Raw genomic sequence first — 22,730 nt, forward strand, 5'->3', positions numbered from 1 at the left:
TTCGTTTTCAGCTCTTTAGGAGTTTTATTCATTTATTTTTCATATTTGATGGTATTTAGGCCTCTCTCATCTTTAAAAGGTTGGATTTTAGGTCATTTTTTGTACATTGGTTGTATTAGGCTATCTAGGTCTTGTTGTAATAGAACTGGAGGCTCTGGATGTTTCAAATTGTGCTGGTTATTTTTTATTGTGTTCTTTTACTGTATTCTTTTGCCATCTGGTTGTTTGTGTAGGAGCATTTTTTTTAGGATGGCGGAATCTTCTTCTATAATTTTGGTATAACAGGTTTCCGTGAAGGCTGGCCCATCTTTCATGTTTCTGATGCAGTAAGGCCTTGTGTGGGAAATCTTGTGCTGCATGTTTCTGTTGCAGCAGACTTGGTGAAGTAAGTCAGAAAATTGACAAACCAATGGAGTTTGTAGGGACAGCCTGATGCTCAGGGGATCTGTGTCAGGCCGCTGGGTGCTCTGTGGGCAGGGGATTTGTGGTGGAAAAGTTGTAACCTGGCTGCTCCTAATGCAGCAGTCCTAATGAGTTCAGATGGAGTGATGGACAGACTATGGAGCTCAGAAGGGACAACAGGTAGTTTAGGGCAGCAGGGTATGCCATAGAGGACATTTTGGTCAGGATATTAGGGGAGAAAATGGATATAAACTGATTTTTCCTGGTGTAGTAGGCCTGGTAAAGGCAGGCAGAGCAGTGGGCAGACCTCTGCGCAGCATTTTTTTTTAAACATGCATTATCAGGATAGGTATTAGTAGAGAGGTGCTCATGAAAATAAGACATTTTTGTTAAAAGAGAAAGGATTAGAAGTTCTGAAAACTAGCAGACATGAAAGAGCCTTCAGTAAAGCCCTTTAGTGAGAAGAAGACCTGGTGACTGAGAGGTGTCATGACAAAACATCACATTCAAAGCAGCATGGCATCTCTCTGCTGGAGACCATTACCAATACAACCAAGACATTAAAAAGTTAACTTAGTAGTGAAATAATAATAGAAATATGAACTGTGGATAGCATGAGAAAAGGTGGGGTGAGAAAGCATGGGTAGTACTGTGCTTGAATCCATCTGTCTCTTCTTTTATTTGTTTTTCTCTTAAGTGTTGCCTGGTTTTATTTGAGTAGCAGACTGTAGCTACAGCTTCTGATTTGGTAAGTGTTATGCATTTGTTTATGTTATTAGATTATTTGTTTAAATTATCTCTGGTACATTTATCTAGTTCAGTGGAACATAAAATTTTAAAGTATTTTCTCATTATTTTCTGAATTATCTCATTGTTGAATGGTTTCCCTTTTCATGTCTACTATTGGTAATTTGTATCTTCTTGTTCAGCTAATTTTGCTAATAGTTTGTCGATATTTTTAATATTTTTGAAGATAAAACTTTTGGGTTAAATCTTTGTATTTTTATATATTCTTAATTTCATCTATGATTTTATTTCTATGTACCTGTGCCTACTGCTGTAGAAGATAGTCCTATTTCCAAGACCTTCACATTTATCATTAGTGCTATCATAGCACATTTATCATAGCTGTGCTATTAGTTTTAGGTTTTTAATTTTTTATATATTTACAACTTACACATATAATATATCATTTTAGCACAGCCTCCATTGCATCATGTAGATTTTGGTATGTTGTGTTTTCATATTCGTTACATTCTAGAAACTTTATTAAAATTCCCTGCTTGACTTCTCCTTTGTCACAATTATCATTCAGTACTGTGCTTTTTAGTTTTCATGAGTTTGTGTACTTGTATTGTTTCTATTGATTTTGGCAGCCAGGCTTATTCCAGGCTTATTCCAATATAGTCTGATAGAATACAGCATGTTATTTCATTTTTTCTATGTTGGGGTGGATTTGAATATTACTGTGTGGGTGATTTTGGAGAAAGTTTATATGCTAATGAGAAAAATTCACTATTAATCTTTTTGAATGTTCAGTGTAATATTCTGTTAGGTCTAATTACTTTATGAACCATTGAACTCTAATGTTTCCCAGTTTAGATTCCTCCATATGACTTGTATGTTAGTCAGAGTGGAATATTAAGCTCATCTACAACAATTGGATTGGGGTTAATCTGGATTTTAGATCAATTGTTATGTCTTTTACGAGTTGGTTAGTTTATAATCAAAATTGCAATATTCTGTCAATGGATATTCCTTTAATACATATGTAGGGATATTTAATAACCACTTTTGATTACTTTTTTTCCAAACTTTATTTTGTCAGTTATTACAACAGCTGTGCTGGCTTGTTTCTTTTTTCTATTTGTTTAGATGTGGGGAATGGTTACAGTTCTGAGTGAGTGTGTATCATTGACATGGCCACAGCTCTATAATACTGTTTGAGGTCAGGTATTGTGACTCCCCCAGAAGTTCCTTTATTGTTGAGTATAGTTTTCACTATCCTGGAATTTTTGTTATTTAAAATGAATTTGCAAATTTCTCTTTCTAACTCTATGAAGAATTGAGTTGGAATTTTGATTGGAGTTGCATTGAATCTGTAGATTGCTTTGGGCAAAATGACCATTTTTACTATATTAATCCTGCCAATCCATGAGCATGGGAGGACTTCCCATCTTCTGAGATCTTCTTCAATTTCTTTCTTTAGAGATTCGAAGTTCTTGTCATACAGATCTTTCACTTGCTTGGATAGGTTACAAGGAGGTATTTTATGTTATTTGGAAGAATTATGAAGGGTGTCATTTCCCTAATTTCTTTCTCAACTTGTTTATTCTTTCAGTAGAGCAAGACTACTGATTTGTTTGAGTTAATGTTATGCCAAGCCACTTTGCTGTAGTTGTTTGTCAGGTTTAGGAATTCTCTGGTGGAACTTTTCGGGTCACTTAAATGTACTACTATATCATCTGCAAATAGTAATATTTTGACTTCTATCTTCCACAATTTCTATCCCTTTGACATCCTTTCCTTGTCTGATTGTTCTGGCTAGTACTTTGAGTACTACATTGAATAAGTAGGGAGAGAGTGGCAGCCCTCTTTAGTCCCTAGTTTTAGTGGGATTGTTCAAGTTTCTCTTGATTTAGTTTTGTGTTAGCTACTGGTTGTCTATATATTGCTTTTACTATGTTTAGCCACGGGCCTTGAATTCCTCGACGTTCCAGGACTTTTATCATGAAGGTGTGTTGTATTTGGTACAGTGCTTTCCATGCATCTAATGAAATGATCATGTGCTTTTTAACTTTGAGTTTGTTTATATAGAAGATTTCATTGATGGATTTCCATATATAAGAAGGATTTGTTCATCCATGAGATGAAGCATACTTGTTCATGATGTATGATTGTTTTGATGTGTTCTGGGATTCCATTTGTGAGAATTTTATTGAGTATTTTTGCTTGATAATATGTACATAGTAATAAGAAAAATTGGTCTGAAGTTCTCTTTCTTTGTTGGGGCTTTGTGTGGTTTGAGTGTAAGCATAATTGTGCCTTCACAATAGGAATTTGGTAGTACTCTGTTTCTATTTTGTGAAATTATTTGGACAGCATTGTTTTGAGGTCTTCTATGAAGTTCTGATGGAATTCTGCACTAAACCCATTTGGAACTGGGCTCTTTATGGTTGGGAGAATTTTAATAATTGCTCCTATGTCTTTAGGATTTATGGGGCTGTTTAGATGGTTTATCTGTTCTTGATTAAACTTTGATATCTCTTATTTGTCTAGAAAATTGTCCATTTCCTCCAGATTTTCAAGTTTTGTTGAATATACACTTTTGTATTATGATCTGACGACTTTTTTGAATTTCCTCATATTCCGTTGTTATGTCTTTCTTTTCTGATTTTGTCGATTTGGAAACATTCTCTGTGCCTGCTGGTTCTCCTGGTTAAGGATGTTTTTATTTTTTGATTTTTCTCAAAGAACCAACTCCTAGTTTTGTTGATTGTTGAATAGTCCTTTTTGATTCCATGTGATTGATTTCAACCCTGAATTTGATTATTTCCTGATGTCTACTCCCCTTGGGTGTATTTGTTTCTTTTTGTTCTAGAGCTCTTAGTTGGGCTGCCAAGCTGCTGATGTGTGCTCTCTCCTGTTTCTATTTGCAGGCACTCAGAGCTATGAATTTTCCTCTTAGCACAGCTTTCATTGTGCCCCATAAGTTTGGGTACGTTGTACCTTCATTTTCATTAATTTCTAAGAAGTCTTTAATTTCTTTCTTTATTTCTTCCTTGACTAGGTTATCATTGAGTAGAGCATTGTTCAACTTCCATGCATATGTGGGCTTGCTGTCATTTTTATTACTCTTGAAGACCAGTGTTAGTCCATGATGATGTGATAGGTTGCATGGGACTATTTTGTCTTCTTGCAGTAGTTGATGCCTTTTTTGTGGCCTATTATACAGTCAATTTTGGAGAAGGTACAGTGACGTTCAGAGAAGAAGGTGTATCCTTTTGTTTTAGGAAGAATATTCTGTAACTATCTGTTAAGTCCATTTGGTTCATAACTTCTCTATGTCTCTTTTTGATTTCTGATTCCATATTCTGTCCATTGAAGAGAGTGGGGAATTGAAATCTACTATTATTGTGTGCAGTAGAATGTGTGCCTTAAGCTTTAGTAGGTTTGTTTTATGAATGTAGGTGCCCTTGCATTTGGAGCATAGATATTTAGGATTGAGAGTTTATCTTGGTGTGTTTTACTTTAGTTGAATATGAAGTATCCTTCCTTATCTTTTTTAATAACTTTTGATGTAAAGTTGATTTCATTGGGTATTAGAATGGCTACTCCAGGTTTTTTCTTTGATCAATTGCTTGGAAAGTTGTTTTCCAGCCTTTTTCATTGAGTTACTGTCTGTCTTTGTCTCTGAGTTATGTTTTCTGTATGCAGTCAAATGCTGGGTCCTCTTCACATATGAAGTCGTTCAGTCTATGTCTTTTTATTGCGGAATTATGTCTATTGTGTCTATTGATTTCAAGAGGTATAAAGGAACAGTTATTGTTGTTTCCTGTTATTTTTGTTGTTTGAGGTGGAATTATGTTTGTGTGTCTCTCTTCTTTTGCTTTCGATGCAAGGATATAACTTTGTCGCTTTTTCTACAATGTAATTTCCATACTTGTGTTGGAGTTTTTGATCTATTATAATTTATCGAGCTGGATTTGTAGAAAGATACTGTATAAATTTGGTTTTGTCATGGACTATATTGGTATCTTCATCTTTTTTTTATTAACTTGAGTATTTCTTATTTACATTTCAAGTGTTATTCCCTTTCCCGGTTTCCGGGAAAACATCGCCCTAACCCCTCCCCTTCATTATGGGTGTTCCCCTCCCCATCCTCCCCCCATTGCCACCCTCCCCCCAACAATCACGTTCCCTAGGGGTTCAGTCTTAGCAGGACCAAGGGCTTCCCCTTCCACTGATGATCTTACTAGGATATTCACTGCTACCTATGAGGTCTGAGTCCAGGGTCAGTCCATGTATATATAGTCTTTAGGTAGTGGGTTAGTCTCTGGAAGCTGTGGTTGCTTGGCACTGTTGTTCATATGGGGGTCTCAAGCCCCTTCAAGCTCTTGCAGTTCTTTCTCTGATTCCTTCAACAGGGGTCCTATTCTCACTTCAGTGGTTTGCTGCTGGCATTCGCCTCTGTATTTGCCGTATTCTGGCTGTGCATCTCAGAAGAGATCTACATCCGGCTCCTGTCTGCCTGCACTTCTTTGCTTCATCCATCTTGTCTAATTGGGTGGCTGTATATGTATGGGCCACATGTTGGGCAGGCTCTGAATGGGTGGTCCTTCTGTCTCTGTTTTAATCTTTGCCTCTCTATTCCACAGCAAGGGTATTCTTGTTCCCCTTTTAAAGAAGATATGAAGCCATCACATTTGATCATCCGTCTTGAGTTTCATGTGACCTATGCATCTAGGGTAATTCATGCATTTGGGCTAATAGCCAATAATCAATGAGTGCATACCATGTGTGTTTTCCTGTGATTGGGTTACCTCACTCAGGATGATATTTCCCAGTTTCCTAAATTTGTCTATGAATTTCATAAAGGCATTGTTTTTGATAGCTGAGTAATATTCCATTCTATAGGTGTACCACATTTTCTGTATCCATTCCTCTGTTGACGGGCATCTGGGTTCTTTCCAGCTTCTGGCTATTATAAATAAGGCTGCTATGAACATAGTGGAGCATGTGTCTTTTTTATATGTTGGGGCATCTTTTGGGTATATGCCCAAGAGATGTATATACCTGGGTCTGCAGGTAGTGCAATGTCCACTTTTATAAGGAACCTACAGACTTATTTCCAGAATAGTTGTACCAGTCTGCAATCCCACCAACAATGGAGGAGTGTTCCTCTTTTTCCACATCCTCACCAGCATTGTTGTCACCTGAGTTTTTGATCTTAGCCATTCTCACTTGTGTGAGGTAAAAATCTCAGGGTTGTTTTGATTTGCATTTCCCTTATGACTAAGGTGTTGAACATTTCTTTAGGTGTTTCTCAGCCATTTGGCGTTCCTCAGGTGTGAATTCTTTGTTTAGCTCTGAACCCCATTTTTTAATAGGGTTATTTGTCTCCCTGCGGTCTAACTTCTTGAGTTCGTTGTATATTTTGAATATAAGCCCTCTATCTGTTGTAGGATTGGGAAAGATCTTTCCCCAATCTGTTGGTTGCCGTTTTGTCCTAACCTCAGTGTCCTTTGCCTTACAAGAGCTTTGCAGTTTCATGAGATCCCATTTGTCGATTCTTGATCTTAGAGCATAAGCCATTGGTGTTTTGTTCAGGAAATTTTTTCCAGTGCACATGTGATCGAGATGCTGCCCTAGTTTTTCTTCTATTAGTTTGAGTGTATCAGGTTTGATGTGGAGGTCCTTGATCCACTAGGTCTTAAGCTTTGTACAGGGTGATAAGCATGGATTGATTTGCTTTCTTCTACATGTTGACCTCTAGTTGAACCAGCACCATTTGCTGAAAATGCTATCTTTTTTCCATTGGATGGTTTTGGCTCCTTTGTCAAAAATCAAGTGCCCATAGGTATGTGGGTTCATTTCTGGGTCTTCAATTCTGTTGCATTGGTCTATCTGTCTGTCTCTGTACCAATACCATGCAGTTTTTATCACTATTGCTCTGTAATACTGCTTGAGTGCGGAGATAGTGATTCCCCCTGAAGTCCTTTTATTGTTGAGGATAGGTTTAGCTATCCTGGTTTTTTTGTTATTCCAGATGAATTTGCAAATTGTTGTGACTAACTCATTGAAGAATTGGATTGGTATTTTGATGTGGATTGCATTGAATCTGTAGATCACTTTTGGTAAAATGGCCATTTTTACTATATTAATCCTGCCAATCCATGAGCATGGGAGATCTTTCCATCTTCTGAGGTCTTCTTCAATTTCTTTCTTCAGAGTCTTGAAGTTCTTATTGTCAAGATATTTTACTTGCTTGGTTAAAGTAACAAAGAGGTACTTTATACTCTTTGGGTCTATTATGAAGGGTGTCATTTCCCTAATTTCTCTCCCGGCTTGTTTCTCTTTTGTGTAGAGGAAGGCTACTGATTTATTTGAGTTAATTTTATACCCAGCCACTTTGCTGAAGTTGTTTATCAGATTTAGTAGTTCTCTGGTGGAACTTTTGGGATCCCTTAAATATACTATCATATCATCTACAAATAGTGATATTTTGACTTCTTCTTTTCCAATCTGTATCCCCTTGATATCCTTTTATTGTCTGATTGCTCTGGCTAGAACATTAAGAACTATATTGAATAAGTAGGGAGAGAGTGGGCAGCCTTGTAAAGTCCCTCATTTTAGTGGGATTGCTTCAAGTTTCTCTCCATTTAGTTTAATGTTAGCAACTGGTTTGCTGTAGGTAGCTTTTACCATTTTTAAGTATGGGCCTTGAATTCCTATTCTTTCCAGGACTTTTATCATGAAGGGGTATTGAATTTTGTCAAATGCTTTCTCAGCATCTAATGAAATGATCATGTTGTTTTATTCTTCCAGTTTGCTTATATAATGAATCATGTTGTTGGTTTTCCTTATATTAAACCATCCCTGCATGCCTGGGATGAAGCCTACTTGATCATGGTGGACGATTGTTTTGATCTGCTTTTGGATTCGGTTTGCCAGAATTCTATTGAGTATTTTTGCGTCGGTATTCATAAGGGAAATTGGTGTGAGGTTCTCTTTCTTTGTTGGGTCTTTGTGAGGTTTACGTATAAGAGTAATTGTGGCTGCATAGAAGGAATTCAGTAGTGTTCCATCTATTTCAATTTTGTGGAATAGTTTGGATAGTATTGGTATGAGGTCTTCCATGAAGGTCTGATAGAATTCTGCACTAAACCCCTCTGGACCTGGGCTCTTTTTGGTTGGGAGACCTTTAATAACTGCTTCTATTTCCTTAAGACTTATGGGGTTGTTTAACTGGTTTATCTGTTCCTGATTTAACTTCGGTACCTAGTATCTGTCAAGGAAATTGTCCATTTCCTGCAGATTTTCAAGTTTTGTTGAATATAGGCTTTTATATTAAGATTTGATTATTTTATGAATTTCCTCTGAATCTGTAGTTATGTCTCCCTTTTCATTCCTGATTTTGTTCATTTGGACACACTCTCTCTGTCCTCTCATTATTCTGGTTAAGGGTTTATCTATCTTGTTGATTTTCTCAAAGAACCAACTTTTGGTTCTGTTGATTCTTTCTATGGTCCTTTTTGTTTCTATTTGGCTGATTTCAGCTCTGAGTTTGATTATTTCCTGCCTTCTACTCCTCCTGGGTGTATTTGCTTCTTTTTGTTCTAGAGCTTTTAGGTGTGCTGTCAAGCTGGTGAAATATGCTCTCTCCTGTTTCTTTTTGCAGTTACTCAGAGCTATGAATTTTCCTCTTAGCACAGCTTTCATTGTGCCCCATAAGTTTGGGTACGTTGTACCTTCATTTTCATTAATTTCTAAGAAGTCTTTAATTTCTTTCTTTATTTCTTCCTTGACTAGGTTATCATTGAGTAGATCATTGTTCAACTTCCATGTATATGTGGGCGTTCTTCCCTTATTTTTATTGAGGACAAGCTTTAGGCCGTGGTGGTCTGATAGCACACATGGGATTATTTCTACCTTTCTGTACGTGTTGAGGCCCGTTTTTTGACCAATTCTATGGTCAGTTTTGGAGAACGTACCGTGAGGAGCTGAGTAGAATGTATATCTTTTGCTTTAGGATAGATTGTACTATAAATGACTGTTAAGTCCATTTGGTTCATGACTTTTCTTAGTCGGTCTACATCTCTGTTTAATTTCTCTTTCCATGATCTGTCCATTGATGAGAGTTGGGTGTTGAAATCTCCTAATATTATTGTGTGAGGTGCATTGTGTGTTTTTCTTTAGTAAGGTATCTTTTACGTATGTAGGTGACATTTTAATTGGGGCATATATATTTAGGACTGAGAGTTCATCTTGGTGGATTGTTCCTTTGCTGAATATGAAGTGTCCTTCCTTACCTTTTTTGATGACTTTTAGTTGAAAATTGATTTTATTTGATATTATAATGGCTACTCCACCTTGCTTCTTCAGACCATTTGCTTGGAAAGTTTTTTCCAGCCTTTCATTCTGAGGTAGTGTCTGTCTTTGTCTCTGAGGTGTGTTTCCTGTAGGCAGCAGAATGCAGGGTCCTCATTGAGTATCCAGTTTGTTAATCTATGTCTTTTTATTGGGGAGGTGAGACCATTGATGTTGAGAGATATTAAGGAATAGTGATTATTACTTCCTGTTATATTCATATTTGGATGTGAGGTTCTGTTTGTGTGCTTTTCTTCTCTTTGTTTTGTTGCCAAGATGATTAGTTTCTTGCTTTTTCTAGGGTGTAACTTGCCTCTTTATGTTGGGCTTTACCATTTATTATCCATTGTAGCGCTGGATTTGTAGAAAGATATTGTGTAAATTTGGTTTGGCATGAAATATTTTTGTTTCTCCACCTATGTTAATTGAGAGTTTTGCAGGATACAGTAACCTGGGCTGGCATTTGGGTCTCTACAACATCTGTCCAGGATCTTCTGGCTTTGGTAGTCTCTGGCGAAAAGTCTGGTGTGATTCTGATAGGTCTGCCTTTAGATGTTACTTGACCTTTTTCCCTTACTGCTTTTAATATTCTTTCTTTATTTTGTGCGTTTGGTGTTTTGACTATTATGTGACGGGAGGAGTTTCTTTTCTGGTCCAATCTATTTGGAGTTCTGTAGGCTTCTTGTATGCTTATGGGTATCTCTTTCTTTAAGTTAGGGAAGTTTTCTTCTATGATTTTGTTGAAGATATTTACTGGTCCTTTGAGCTAGGAGTCTTCACTCTCTTCTATACCTATTATCCTTAGGTTTGATCTTCTCATTGAGTCCTGGATTTCCTGTATGTTTTGGACCAGTAGCTTTTTCTGCTTTACATTATCTTTGACAGTTGAGTAGATGATTTCTATATAATCTTCTGTTCCTGAGATTCTCTCTTCTGTCTCTTGTAGTCTGTTGGTGATGCTCATATTTACGGCTCCTTGTCTCTTCATTTGGTTTTCTATATCCAGAGTTGTTTCCATGTGTTCTTTCTTGATTGCTTCTATTTCCATTTTAAATTCCTTCAACTGTTTCATTGTGTTTTCGTGGAATTCTTTCAGGGATTTTTGTGATTCCTCTCTGTAGGCTTCTACTTGTTTATTTATGTTTTCCTTTGTTTCTCTAAGGGAGTTCTTCATATCTTTCTTTCCAACATCATGATCAAATATGATTTTGAATCTAGATCTTGCTTTTCTGGTGTCTTTGGAAATTCCGTGTTTGCTTTGGTGGGAGAATTAGGCTCCGATGATGCCATGTAGTCTTGGTTTCTGTTGCTTGGGTTCCTGTGCTTGCCTCTCGCCATCAGATTATCTCTAGTGTTACTTTGTTCTGCAATTTCTGACAGTGGCTAGACTGTCCTATAAGCCTGTGTGTCAGAAGTGCTGTCGACCTCTTTTCCTGTTTTCTTTCAGCCAGTTATGAGAACAGAGTGTTCTGATTTTGGGAGTATAGTTTTTCCTATCTACAGGTCTTCAGCTGTTCCTGTGGGCCTGTGCCCTGAGTTCACCAGGCAGGTCACTTGGAGCAGAAAAGTTGGTCTTACCTGTGGTCCTGAGGCTCAAGTTTGCTCGTGGGGTGTTGCTTATGAGCTCTCCGAGTGGGTAGCCACCAGGAGGACCTGTGCCGCCCTTTCTGGGTGCCCCTGTGCACCAGAGTCCCAGATGGAGTTTGGTGTTTCCCTCTGGAGTCAGAGAGGTGGGCAGAGTGTAGTCTCTTCTGGTTTCCCAGGCGTGTCTGCCTCTCTGAAGGTTTACCTCTCCCTCCCTCGGGATTTTGGTGCAGAGAACTGTTTATTCAGTCCGTCCCTTCAGGTTCCGGCGGTGACTCAGACGCAGGGGATCTGCTGCTTCTGTGCCCTTATCTCTATCTTCATCTATCTTAATTGAGAGCTTTGCTGGATATAGTAATTTGGGTTGGCATTTGTATTCTCTCAGGGTCTGTATGATATCTGCCCAGGATCTTCTGTCTTTCATACTCTTTTGGTGAGAAGTTTGACATAATTCTTATAGGTCTCCCTTTATATGTTAATTGACATATTTTCCCTTACTGCTTTTAAAATTCTTTTCTGTTTGGTGCATTTGTTGTTTTGACTATTATGTGATGGGAGAAATTTCTTTTCTGGGGCAATCTATTTGGAGTTCTGTAGGCTTCTTTTATATCTATGGGCATCCCTTTTTTAGATTAGGGAGGTTTTCTTCTATAATTTCGTTGAAAATATTACTGGACATTTAAGTTGGGAGTCTTCACTCTCTTCTATACCTATTTTCCTTAGATTTGATATTCTTATTGTGTCCTGGATTTCCTGGATGTTTTGGCCTATGAACTTTTTGTATTTTACATTGTCTTTGATGTTTGTGTCGATGTTTTCTATAGCATCTTCTGTCCCTGAGATTGTCTCTTCTATCTCTTGTATTCTGTTTGTGATGTTTGCATCTTTGTCTCCTGATCTCTTCCCTAGGTTCTCTATCTCAAGGCTTGCCTCCCTTTGTGCTTTTTCATTGTTTCTATTTCCATTTTAAAATCCTGGATGGTTTTGTTCAATTCCTTCACCTGTTAGGGTGTGTTTTCCTATAATTCTTTAAGGGGTTCTCTAAGGGATTTTTGTGTTTGCTCTTTAATGGCTTTTGTGTATTTACTTGTGTTGTCCTCTACTTCTTTAAGGGAGCCATTTATATCTTTTTTAAAGTCCTCCTTCATCATCATAAAATGTAATTTTTAAATGTAAATATTGCTTTATTTGTGTTTTTGGATATTTAATATTAGCTTTGTTGGGAAAACTGGGCTCTGATGATGGCAAGTAGTCTTGGTTTCTTTTGCTTAGGTTGCTATGCTTGCCTCTCACCATCAGGTTGTCTCTGGTGGCAACATTTCTTGCCATTTCTGACAGTGGCTTGACCCTTCTGTAGGTCTCTATGTCAGCACTCCTGTAAACCTCCTTTCCGGCATTCTTTCACCTGGAACTTAGAGTACTCTGCTCTCAGGCGTGTAGGCATTCCTGATAACTGTTTTTCAGCTCTTGGCACATGCACGAATCTGAAGGGTACTGCCCCTTACTGCTCCTAGGTTCCTGCGCATAGGTAGCACATATGACACTAGGTGATTTCCCCTTGGGTGGTGAATATGGGCAGAGAGTAGTCTCCTCTGATTTCTCAGGAGTGTCTGGATTTCTGAGGATCCAGCTCTCTCTGCCATGGGATTTTGGTACACATAGCTGTTTGACCAGTTGGGTTCAGCTCCAGGAGCAGATCAGAACAGCAGGCTCCTGCTGTTAACTGTTCCTATAGTCTTATGTTCAGAGGCACTATGCAATTTCCTCTTGGGCCATGGATGTGGTAAAAGTTGGGCAGAAGCGGCAGTCTGTCCTTCAGCCTCAGAATGGTCCGCACTTCAGGGTGTTCATCTCTTTCGCCCATGGCATTTGGGAGCAGGGAACTGTGGGATGAAATCAATTCAGGTCCAGGCATGGCCAGAAACTGGAAGTGCCCTGTCCCTTACGACTTTGTGGGTCCTGAATCCATCAGTCAGGTCACTTAGAGCAGAAAAGTTGGTCTTACCTCTGCTCTCAGGTGTGTAGGTGCTTCTGGTAACTGTCTTTCTTTTCTTGGTGCTGGCAGAAATCAGAAGCATCCTGCCCCTGACTGCTCCTAGGTCCCTGCGCCCAAGGGCACAGCTGTCACTGGGTGATTCTCTCTTCAGTCTGGAATGTGGGCAGAGGATAATCTCCTCTGATTCCTCAGAAGTGTCTGCACTTCTGAAGGTCCATCCCTCTCCCCCTTGGGATTTGGGTTCAGGGATATACATTTTTATTAACCATCTTGGCATTGTAATTTCCGTGTGTGTGCTTGGGTGTGTTTTTCTTTCTCTTCAGAATGATGTATTTCTTCTCATATCTTCTGTAGAATTTAACTAGTCAGTATTTATCATGGAACAATGTGTTTCTCCTTCAATTTTAATAGGTAGCTTTGTTTGGTGTAATGTTTCTTATGTATTAGAACTTGGCATACATCTTCTAGAACCTTCACTCTTTTCAAATTTCTGTGGAATAATCACACTATTCTCATGTGCTCACTTTTTTGATAAATAGACCATTTCTTTTCCTTCCTCTTGTAGCTTTCAGTATCCTTTCATTATTCCATCATTTGTTTTTTTTGCTTTTAATCTTTTGAGAGATATATGACTGCTGTTATGGATAATTATATTCTTGTCATCTCTGGTTCTGAGGACTATTCTTGACCACTGCCTGATATTGTCTCTGGCTTGGTTCCATCAGTGGTTCTGAACATTGTTCTCTTTTTGCTTTGCTTCTAGATTAGACATTTGCACTTATTCTCTGCATTCATCATTCACTAGATTTCACAATTCTTTGAGTATCTCACACACAAATCTGACAGTAAAGCCCATGGGAAAGAAGCCAGAAGAGTATATCCTACTAGGTCACAAAGTAGCAATGAGGAACCTGGATTCTCTCCAGGCAAACTGCTCAATCCATAGCCTGGCATCACTCTGCATTTCCTTCCTTGCCTGTACATGCTACTTCCTGAGTTCTCTGTCTTCTCTCTGCTACTCTTCAGTTTTAGAATCTCAGTGTAAATAGAAATTACTTCTTGGTGCCTCTGCTGGTGAACTTCCTGGAAATGAGTTCATGGCAGATGGTAGGAACCAGTGCTTGTGTGTAAACATACAGATCATGTTTTGTTCTTTTGGGAGATCTGCAATAGATGGTATTTGACTATGGTTAAATGAACTCTTCATTTCCATACCTGTACATTCTCCTTCTCCCCTTGCCACTGATATGACAATCATAGTGCTTTTCTCTTTTTCCTGTTCCTGGTCCTCTGTCAAATTGCTTATCTTCTTTCTCCTCATTTTGTTTCTTTTATACTTCATTTTCACTTTTTATTTAACTTACTTGTTCATACCCTAAATGTAGTATAAAAGGTGGGCAAGAAGAGTTCTTAATAGGATGATGATAATGAGAAAAATGGAGGAACTGTCCAATCCTGTATGGCCAGCTCAAGCAGGCTTCATCACATCTCCTATTTTCATCCTTAAAGTGTGTCCATTACCTTGATTTAGGGTGGGGAAAGATTTTTGTCCTACTTAAACCATCCTGTTTAAGAGTCAAAGTCATGATTTCCCTGCAGAGGTAAATTCAATATACATCCAACTTCTCCCCTCATTTTTTTCTTATACCGAGCCATGGGCTCAGTTCCTGTACAGTGTTTGAAGCTGGGCTCAAAATGATCCTCATACACTTGGTTTCATCCTTTCAACACTAAATTGTATTCACTTTGAACTGATCAATTCTTCCAGGATTTGTAAAACAGGAGTTAAGTACCTATAAACCTACAAAAGATCAGAAGCATCTCTAATGGATAGTCTCAATGGGTATGTAAGTCCTTGGAGATTTTAGGGTATTCTTGCATGTCTATGAGACATAAAGTTCTCTGTGATTTTTGGCAAAGATGTTGAGCATGGGAGAATGTGACTCCATGTAAAATTTGGAAAGAATTCTTCTGTTTCTGGTATTGATTGCAAATAACTGTAGGACAGGACAATAATCCAGTTCTGAGAAAATAACTGGAGGGCAGGGAGGATTCTCTTGGTGGTCTTCATGACCAGATTGATGAATGAAATCATGGTTTATAGTTTATTTACTCACAAATTTCACTAAGCATTTTTATAACAAAAATCTGAAAAAGGAATATGTATGTTATAATGACCACTCTTTATGTAACAGGATTTAAAGGCTTAAGACTTGCTTGCTGTGTTGTACTTAAGTAAGCCTTTAACCCATCTGTGTACCTTATAGCCAAATGATGTGAGACCATCAATATCTACAACTGTGTAGATTCTGACACCTGCCTTGGCTTAGCATCAGGTTTTGGTAATTGACAGGTGAATTGTCACTCTCCATTTCTAGGATTCTGGCTTCTTTACATTTCTTAATCCATACTTTCACCATTGACTGTATTAATCAGGATTCTTAGACTCACAGAACTAATAGATAGTCTCTATATGGTAATGGAATTTGTTAGGATGACTTACAGTCTGTAGTCAAATTCCCCAACAATGGTCAGCTGCGAATGAGAAGTCCAAGAATCTAGTAGTTTCTTAGTCCTACAAGGCTAGTTGTTTCATCTGATCTCCTGTAGATTCCAACAGATGTGTGGAAAGTAAATGCAAGCAAATGAAGAAGAGCTAATCTTCCTTCTATCAATGTACTTAAGTAAATATTCAACAGGTGTAGTCCAGATTAATGGTATGTACCACCACATCCTGGTTCTTGTCCTTGTTTTGTCCTAGGTTGACCTTGAACTCAAAGATCTCAGTGCCTTAGTCTCTTGCAATTAAAGGCATGTACTACCTTGACTGGTCCTAAGCTTTTCATAGCCTCTATACCTCAATATCTTCAGGCATATGTCAAAGTCAGAAACTTGTGTCTCCCAGGCTCAAGATTGGATCACAGTTGAGCCCTCCAAATCTGGATTGAATTCATTCCAGATATAGTCAAGTTGACAAACAGGATTAGCCATTACTCTTACATGTGCACTCTCCCCTTCCTCCCTTTATTGTTACCTTTTGTAACACATGTGTCTTATCTGACAAATATTGTAAATAGGGGTGGTTTCCCTGTGAATATAACAGACCTGATTAATGAAGCTTTACTTCAGCATTACCTTTTCTGTCAGGCTGACCAGCAAACAAGAGCTCCAGCATCTCACTTCATTCTTACTCAGACAACACAGGGCACATGTTAGACAGCTTTCCATGACTGTAACCAGAGTAAAACAATGAAAGAATAAAAGAATTTTATTTCATGATTTCAGAGGTTTCTACCACCATGATGGAAGGATGCAGGAGAACATAGTTATTAAACTCATGGCATTTGGGAAGCAGCAGAACTGAGTAAAATTGAAAGGAATCAAGGAAAAAAGTACATCTCTCAAAGAAACATTCCTAGTCTGATACTTCCACCCCAAGAAAACTTCCCCATCTGTTAACAATATGCCAACTGTTAAAATGCATTAATGTGTTAAACCATGGATAAGACAGAGACAACACAGGCTAATTGTGTCAGAAAATAAGAATTGTGCTTACAGAATCTCTCAGACATCCTCAGTGCCATCAAGTGACTAAGATGAGACAACACAGGTGAAGGTGCTCATACACCACCGTGTCCTTTTCCACTGTGTTCACACACATGTGATTCTTTATACTTCTGGAAACCTCACTATTTACCTTTGCTTTAGTAAATTCCATACTTTTTAAAATTGGGGGTGTTTGGGATATTTATTTTTATATTTTTCATTCTCCTAAGAAAATGTTCACAGTGCTGTTGGGAGAAAATGTTGTTAGTGATCCCATTCCAAAGATCTTTTTGAAGGTTTCCTTACATTTTAGGTGGACATTTAAAAGCTTTAGAATTATGAGTAGGTCACAATGTGAATATGTACATTTTAAAACATAAGTGTGTGTTTAATATATTTACTGAAAATATTTTTCTAAGGTGTGTTGTTGTAATATTATAAAAATAAAGCAGTCTTTTGACCCGCTCTAGGGCCGGCACCACAGTGTTCCAAGATATCTGGTAGATATCTTTGACTCAGTGAGCAAAGCATCTCATCCGCTCTGCTCCATCCCATATCACACTGCTGAAGGCCTCTCTCTGAGCCTGAAAGAAATCTCTCTAGCTATCTAATTCCAAAGGCAGGTTTCCAGGACAGAAACACATCCCAAGTCCTATGCGGCCCAGATTATCTGCCACACACTCTTTTTTTTTTCAGAGCTGGGGACCGAACCCAGGGCCTTGCGCTTGCTAGGCAAGTGATCTACCGCTGAGCTAAATCCCCAACCCCCCTGACACACTCTTACACTTAAATCTGCACATGAAAAAACATACAACACAAAAACATTTGATCTAATTGATAAGATAAAATTGCTCACCTAATCATACAAAGCCCTGTACACATCCATCCCTTAAGAACACCTCTACCCAGCAGACTGGAAATGATAAGAAGGGGGCTCCTGATGGGGGACCTGGCTTGAGCAACAGCCAGGACCTGGACAGCGGAGTAGGCCAGACTACTGCGTGTACCCACAACTAAGAGAGCTCTGAACATGACCTGCTCAGGGATGAACCTCCCAGCACCACCAACACCCCTGGAAGCCTGCGCAAGTTCGGTCTACAAGGGGATGCCCTACAGAGCAGGGACTTCTACTTCAGCATAATTCTTTGCTAGCTGAGGGGGCAGGGCTGGGAGGGGCTGACCTTCCTGGGCTCACTGATGAGGAGTATGAACGCTGCGGGGAGCTGCTGGAGATCAAGTGCCACCTGGAAAATGGCAACCAGCTGAGTATCTTCTTCTCCCGGGCCTCCAGTGGCAACAGTGCCCTAGATGTCAACCACAATGAGAGCCTAGGCCATGAGATGGCTATGCTGGAGGAAGACCTTCGGCACCTAGAGTTCAAGTGTTGCACTATCTTGTGGGCACCGAAGATGCAGCAGTTGATGGAGTGTTGTATGAAGTTCTGGCTGCTGGAAGAAGAGAGTTTCTATGACCTGGCAGCCAGTGAGCCCAAAAAGCATGAGCTATCTGATATCTCTGAACTGCCAGAGAAATCAGACAAGGATAGCACCAGCGCCTACAACAATGGGGAGAGCTGCCACAGCACTCCACTGCTTGTGGAGCCTCTGCCTGAGAGCCCCCTGAAGCAATCTGCTGCTGGCAATTCCAACTTGAACTGTACCCCTTCTCGCCCTCCTGTCACCACCCACCTCAAGGGTGCTCCTTCACCAGGGAGCTCAGCCAAGTTCTGATAACTTTAGCGGGATCCCGAAGTGGGTCGTAGACAACACAGAAGAGCATGTCAGCCGCAGCACCAAGACAAGTGTTACTCTGGAGCGTGTGAGCCCTGTAGGTAGCCCTTACCTCTCCAGGTGCCACGGTGGCCAGGAGATCAAGCAGTACCATAGCTGTATGCAGTTGGCCCCGCCACGTACCCTGGAGGATCTGAGTCATGGCTACCTGAGCTTGGCTAGTGGTCTTCGGGTGGACAGGTTGGTGGCTGCAGCTGTTGAAGCACCCCGCATGGACTGGAAAGTGAAGGTGTGAAGTGATGGGACCCACTATGTGGCCAAGTGGCCTGTACGAGATCGGCTGCTGAAGGTCAGAGGCCTGAAGATCCGAGAGGCGTGCAGTGGTATGACCACTGATGATGATGCAGTAAGTGTGATGAAGATGGGCCGCTACTGGAACAAAGAAGAGAGGAAGCGACACCTGATTCGAGCATGGGAGCAAAGGAAGCATGGTGAGTTCATGCAGAGTTATCTGGAGTGTCTAAGGGAGCAGCAGAACGGTGACAGCAAACCTAAGCTCAACATCATTGCGCTGAGCCAGTGTAAGACCATAAAGAAGAGAAACAAGAAGATTCTGGACAACTGGATCACCATCCATGAGATGCTGGCACATGGTGCCCGCTCAGCTGATGGGAAAAGGATCTACAACACTCTGCTCTCTGTCACCACTGTCTATGCTGCTCCAGCAGGAGCCCAGCCCAGGCCTAGAGAATCTGACCCTCACGCTCCCTTAGAATCTAGTGTGTGTCGATGTGTGTGCTTGCACGATATGCTCATGCACACTCCTACCTGTATATGTATGTGTGCATAGGACTTTGGTAAGTAGAAAGCCCCAGGAAGGAACACTTCTCTTACACCTAGTTCCTTCTCCCCAAGAAGCTATGCCAACAACCAGCATAGAGGCATACCCATAAAGAGCACCTATGTGTGCTTGCACATGGTATTCTTGCTATGTTCTTGGAGACAGGAAAGTCAGTGCGGAGAGGTGAGGTGAACTATCCTAAGCACAAGAGAATGTCCAACTTCATGCAGAAAACGACCTCTCCTCTTCTAGGAGCTGCAATTATTTGGAGACAAAGGCAACCCTGAATTTTGTGATTTTCTTGTTTTCTGTGCTTGCCAATAGTTGTTTTCTGTTTTGTGGATCTGCTCTGGGGGCTGGCAGCTCCTTTAGGTAGCCTGGCAAAGGTGAACCCCACCGAGTGCTGGCTGAGGTGGTTGAGGGGGGGGGAGAGAGATGGTTGTGTGGGAGGGAAAGGAAGAAGATGGGTTAGAATAAAAAGCCGCTGTCCTGGTGGCCTCTACACTGAGGAGTAGCAAAGGGGTTCTGCCTTGGCTTTCAAGGCTTAACCATGAGGCCCACTTCTCTCACCAGTGACTGAAGGAGAATGAGATCACAGGGATTTTGGGCACAGTATCCATTCAAAAGAATTCTTCTATGTCAACTGTGGCAGAGCCACTCTTCTCACTGGCATAAGTAAGGAGTGCCAAACCAAATGAGCAACACAGAAGACCTTATGTAGTTTAGAGATGATCTGGTGGGAGTTGGGAGTCTTGGACCCAATGAAAGGAAGGTGGGCTAAGAGATGACTAGGACCCAGATGATGTAACTTAAAAGTGCCACTTTTTTGGTGCCTCTCAGGCTTGGTGAAGCTCACTGGATTCTACAGGATGCCCCTGATCCCCAACTACATCCCAAGAATAAAGCAAGCTGCCTTTCTTAAAAAAAAAAAACATTAGAACATTCATAACAACCTGTGAAGTAACAGCGTGGAATCTTAACATCAGTCTCCAAGTTCTCTTTCAGTGGTGGCTTCTCCTGTTCCTCCTGTCTTTTCCTCCTTTCTTTTCCAGTCTCCTCCCCTTCCCTCAAACTTTTCTCCTGCCCATCCTTCCTTCTTGTCCAGTGACAAAACTCATTCTATCTTATACCTGCCTCGCCTGTGACATCATCCCACAGAGATGTTCATTCAGTTATTGCCCTAGAATATGTCACCAAGAATCATACTAACTCAAAACCCTCAGCCCATACCATGTTTCCTACATAATGTACTTGGATACTGTTCCTATTCTGTATGATACATATACCTCTATTTTGCATTGGGTAGTCTGACATATATTGTATGCCTAATGAAACTGATTTCACTGTTCAATATGATTTCTTGGATAGTTTCAGTTCAGTTTGTTTTATTCTTATTTATTTGTATGTGTGTTGGTATGCATATTTAAGTGCCCATGTCTATAGGTCAGAGTTCAACTTGGAAAAAGCAGTGTTACCTTTCCACCATTCTGATTCTGAATTACTGGCATTATGGATGTCAGACTTCAATTCAAATGTATCAATTGAATCATCTTATCAGCCCTCGGTTTTTAAAATGACCAGTAAGATAGTTCATTAGTTCTGATAGCCTGAGTTCAACCCCAAAATATTTTTGAAACCACCAAAGAAAATATTAAATATATTGCAAAGATAAAATTTACAACCCTTGTAGCATTTTGCCATTTACTCTAAAGAATAATACAGAGAAATCCAATGTCTTGCATTATTTAACTGTAAGTATTTTCAAGATCACGTTTTTGTTTTTACTATTGAGAAAATTAGGTATACCTGATTTTGTACTATTCTCAGTCATGTCCCCTTCAAATAGCAGAGCTTCCAGGGACTAAGCCACTACCCAAAGACAATACGTGGACTGACCCTGGGCTCCAACCTCATAGGTAGCAATGAACAGCCTAGTAAGAGCACCAGTGGAAGGGGAAGCCCTTGGTCCTGCTAAGACTGAATCCACAGTAAACGTGATTGTTGGGGGGAGGGCGGTAATGGGGGGGAGGAGGGGGAAAACCCATATAGAAGGAGAGGCAGAGGGGTTGGGGGATGTTGGCCTGGAAACCGGGAATGGGAATAACATTCGAAATGTAAATAAGAAATACTCAAGATAATAAAAAAATAAATAAATAAAAAGGACAACCCTTGTACTATTTTGCCATTTACTCTATAGAATAATACAGAAAAATTCAATGTCTTACGTTATTTAACTGTAAATATTTTCTAGATCACATTTTATTTTTACTATTGGACAAATTAGGTATACCTGATTTTGTACTATTCTCAGTCATGTCCCCTTCTAATAGCATGCATATGCAACTTATCAGTTGTACATGAAGGACTACACTGATGAGTGGAAGAGCTATACTGACATTGTTGATAATGTAACTTGGAAGGGCTACATAATGCTACATTTGAAGTTCTATGGCAGGACTACAGTGGCACTGTAGATAGAGGAATGTGGAAGGAATACAGTGACACTACATAATGAAGACAACCTATAGGCCCTTGGATTCTTTCTGCAGTTGCTGTGCATTTGATTTTGCATGTGATACACATAGCATGATTAAGCCTTATTGTTTTGCTTTCACTAGAAATTATTCTCTGGAACAACTGATAGTTAGGGAAATCATGTTTGCTATATTCATCTTCATTCTACAATTTGTTCTCTAAATTTATATGGGCCCCAATTTTCATTTGTTTTTATGTTCTCTTTCATGTAAGGTGAAACTTCTGAAACAACTTCTGTGATAATAAATTGATAAGCTGATATATCATATGCATAGGAAATTTTTACTTTTAGTTAAAAACTGTATTTGGTGGGTGTAGCACTCTGACTGGGGTAAGTGTGAGTGTGTGTGTGTGTGTGTGTGTGTGTGTGTGTGTGCATGCCTGTTATATTTTTTTCCTTTATACCTTTCTGAATTTGAAAGCTGTCAGTCTATTGTCTCTTACCAGTGTTTTTTATGAAAATCCTGGGTTAGTTCCTGATTTTGATCACCAAATAAGCTGATCTTCTGTTTTTATACTTTTTTTCAGGAGTTCAAGGCTATTATAGCTTTAACTATTTATCCTAATTTGGATTCTTCAGTTTTCCTGGATCTGTGTTTTTTCTTTGCATTTACTATTAGAAAATATTGGTGGTTGCATTTTTCAATAAATATTCTACTATTTTCTGTAGAAAAAAAACAAAATGTTTACTGTTTTTCACAACTTGTGGATTCTGAGTGCTGTCTCTTCTTATTTTATGCATTTTTTCTTTTTTTTAGATCTAAAATGTGCATTTTATTGCATTTATATTACCATGAAATGACTGTTTTCTCCTAAGGAAATCTAGTACAGTAAAAATAAGAAGGCATTTATTGACACAGAAGGCCCGTGTCTTTGACACCCAATCTTAGCTCTTTTGGCATTCACTGAACAGGACACATTTTTTTTAACATTCTTATAGTAATTGAAGAACTGAAGGAACTAGAAAACACTGATACATAGGAAAAAAGAGTACAATACTGGAGTG

General features: G+C 39.4%; 1 long non-coding RNA gene and 1 pseudogene across 1 annotated transcript in view; both read left to right on the forward strand.

The window, feature by feature from the left end:
* Positions 1 to 14,796, forward strand: part of LOC134480017 (uncharacterized) — a 33,857-nt gene extending 19,061 nt beyond the window's left edge. The window contains exon 2 of the long non-coding RNA XR_010054130.1: positions 1,100 to 14,796. This is a non-coding gene — a long non-coding RNA (uncharacterized LOC134480017). The remainder of the gene's footprint in view (positions 1 to 1,099) is intronic.
* A 115-nt stretch (positions 14,797 to 14,911) lies between these two features.
* Positions 14,912 to 21,187, forward strand: Pdzd4-ps2 (PDZ domain containing 4, pseudogene 2; annotated as a pseudogene).
* The last annotated feature ends 1,543 nt before the right edge of the window (positions 21,188 to 22,730 follow it).

This window comes from Rattus norvegicus, chromosome 8 (assembly GCF_036323735.1).
Source record: "Rattus norvegicus strain BN/NHsdMcwi chromosome 8, GRCr8, whole genome shotgun sequence".
In the NCBI taxonomy this organism is placed as follows: domain Eukaryota; kingdom Metazoa; phylum Chordata; class Mammalia; order Rodentia; family Muridae; genus Rattus; species Rattus norvegicus.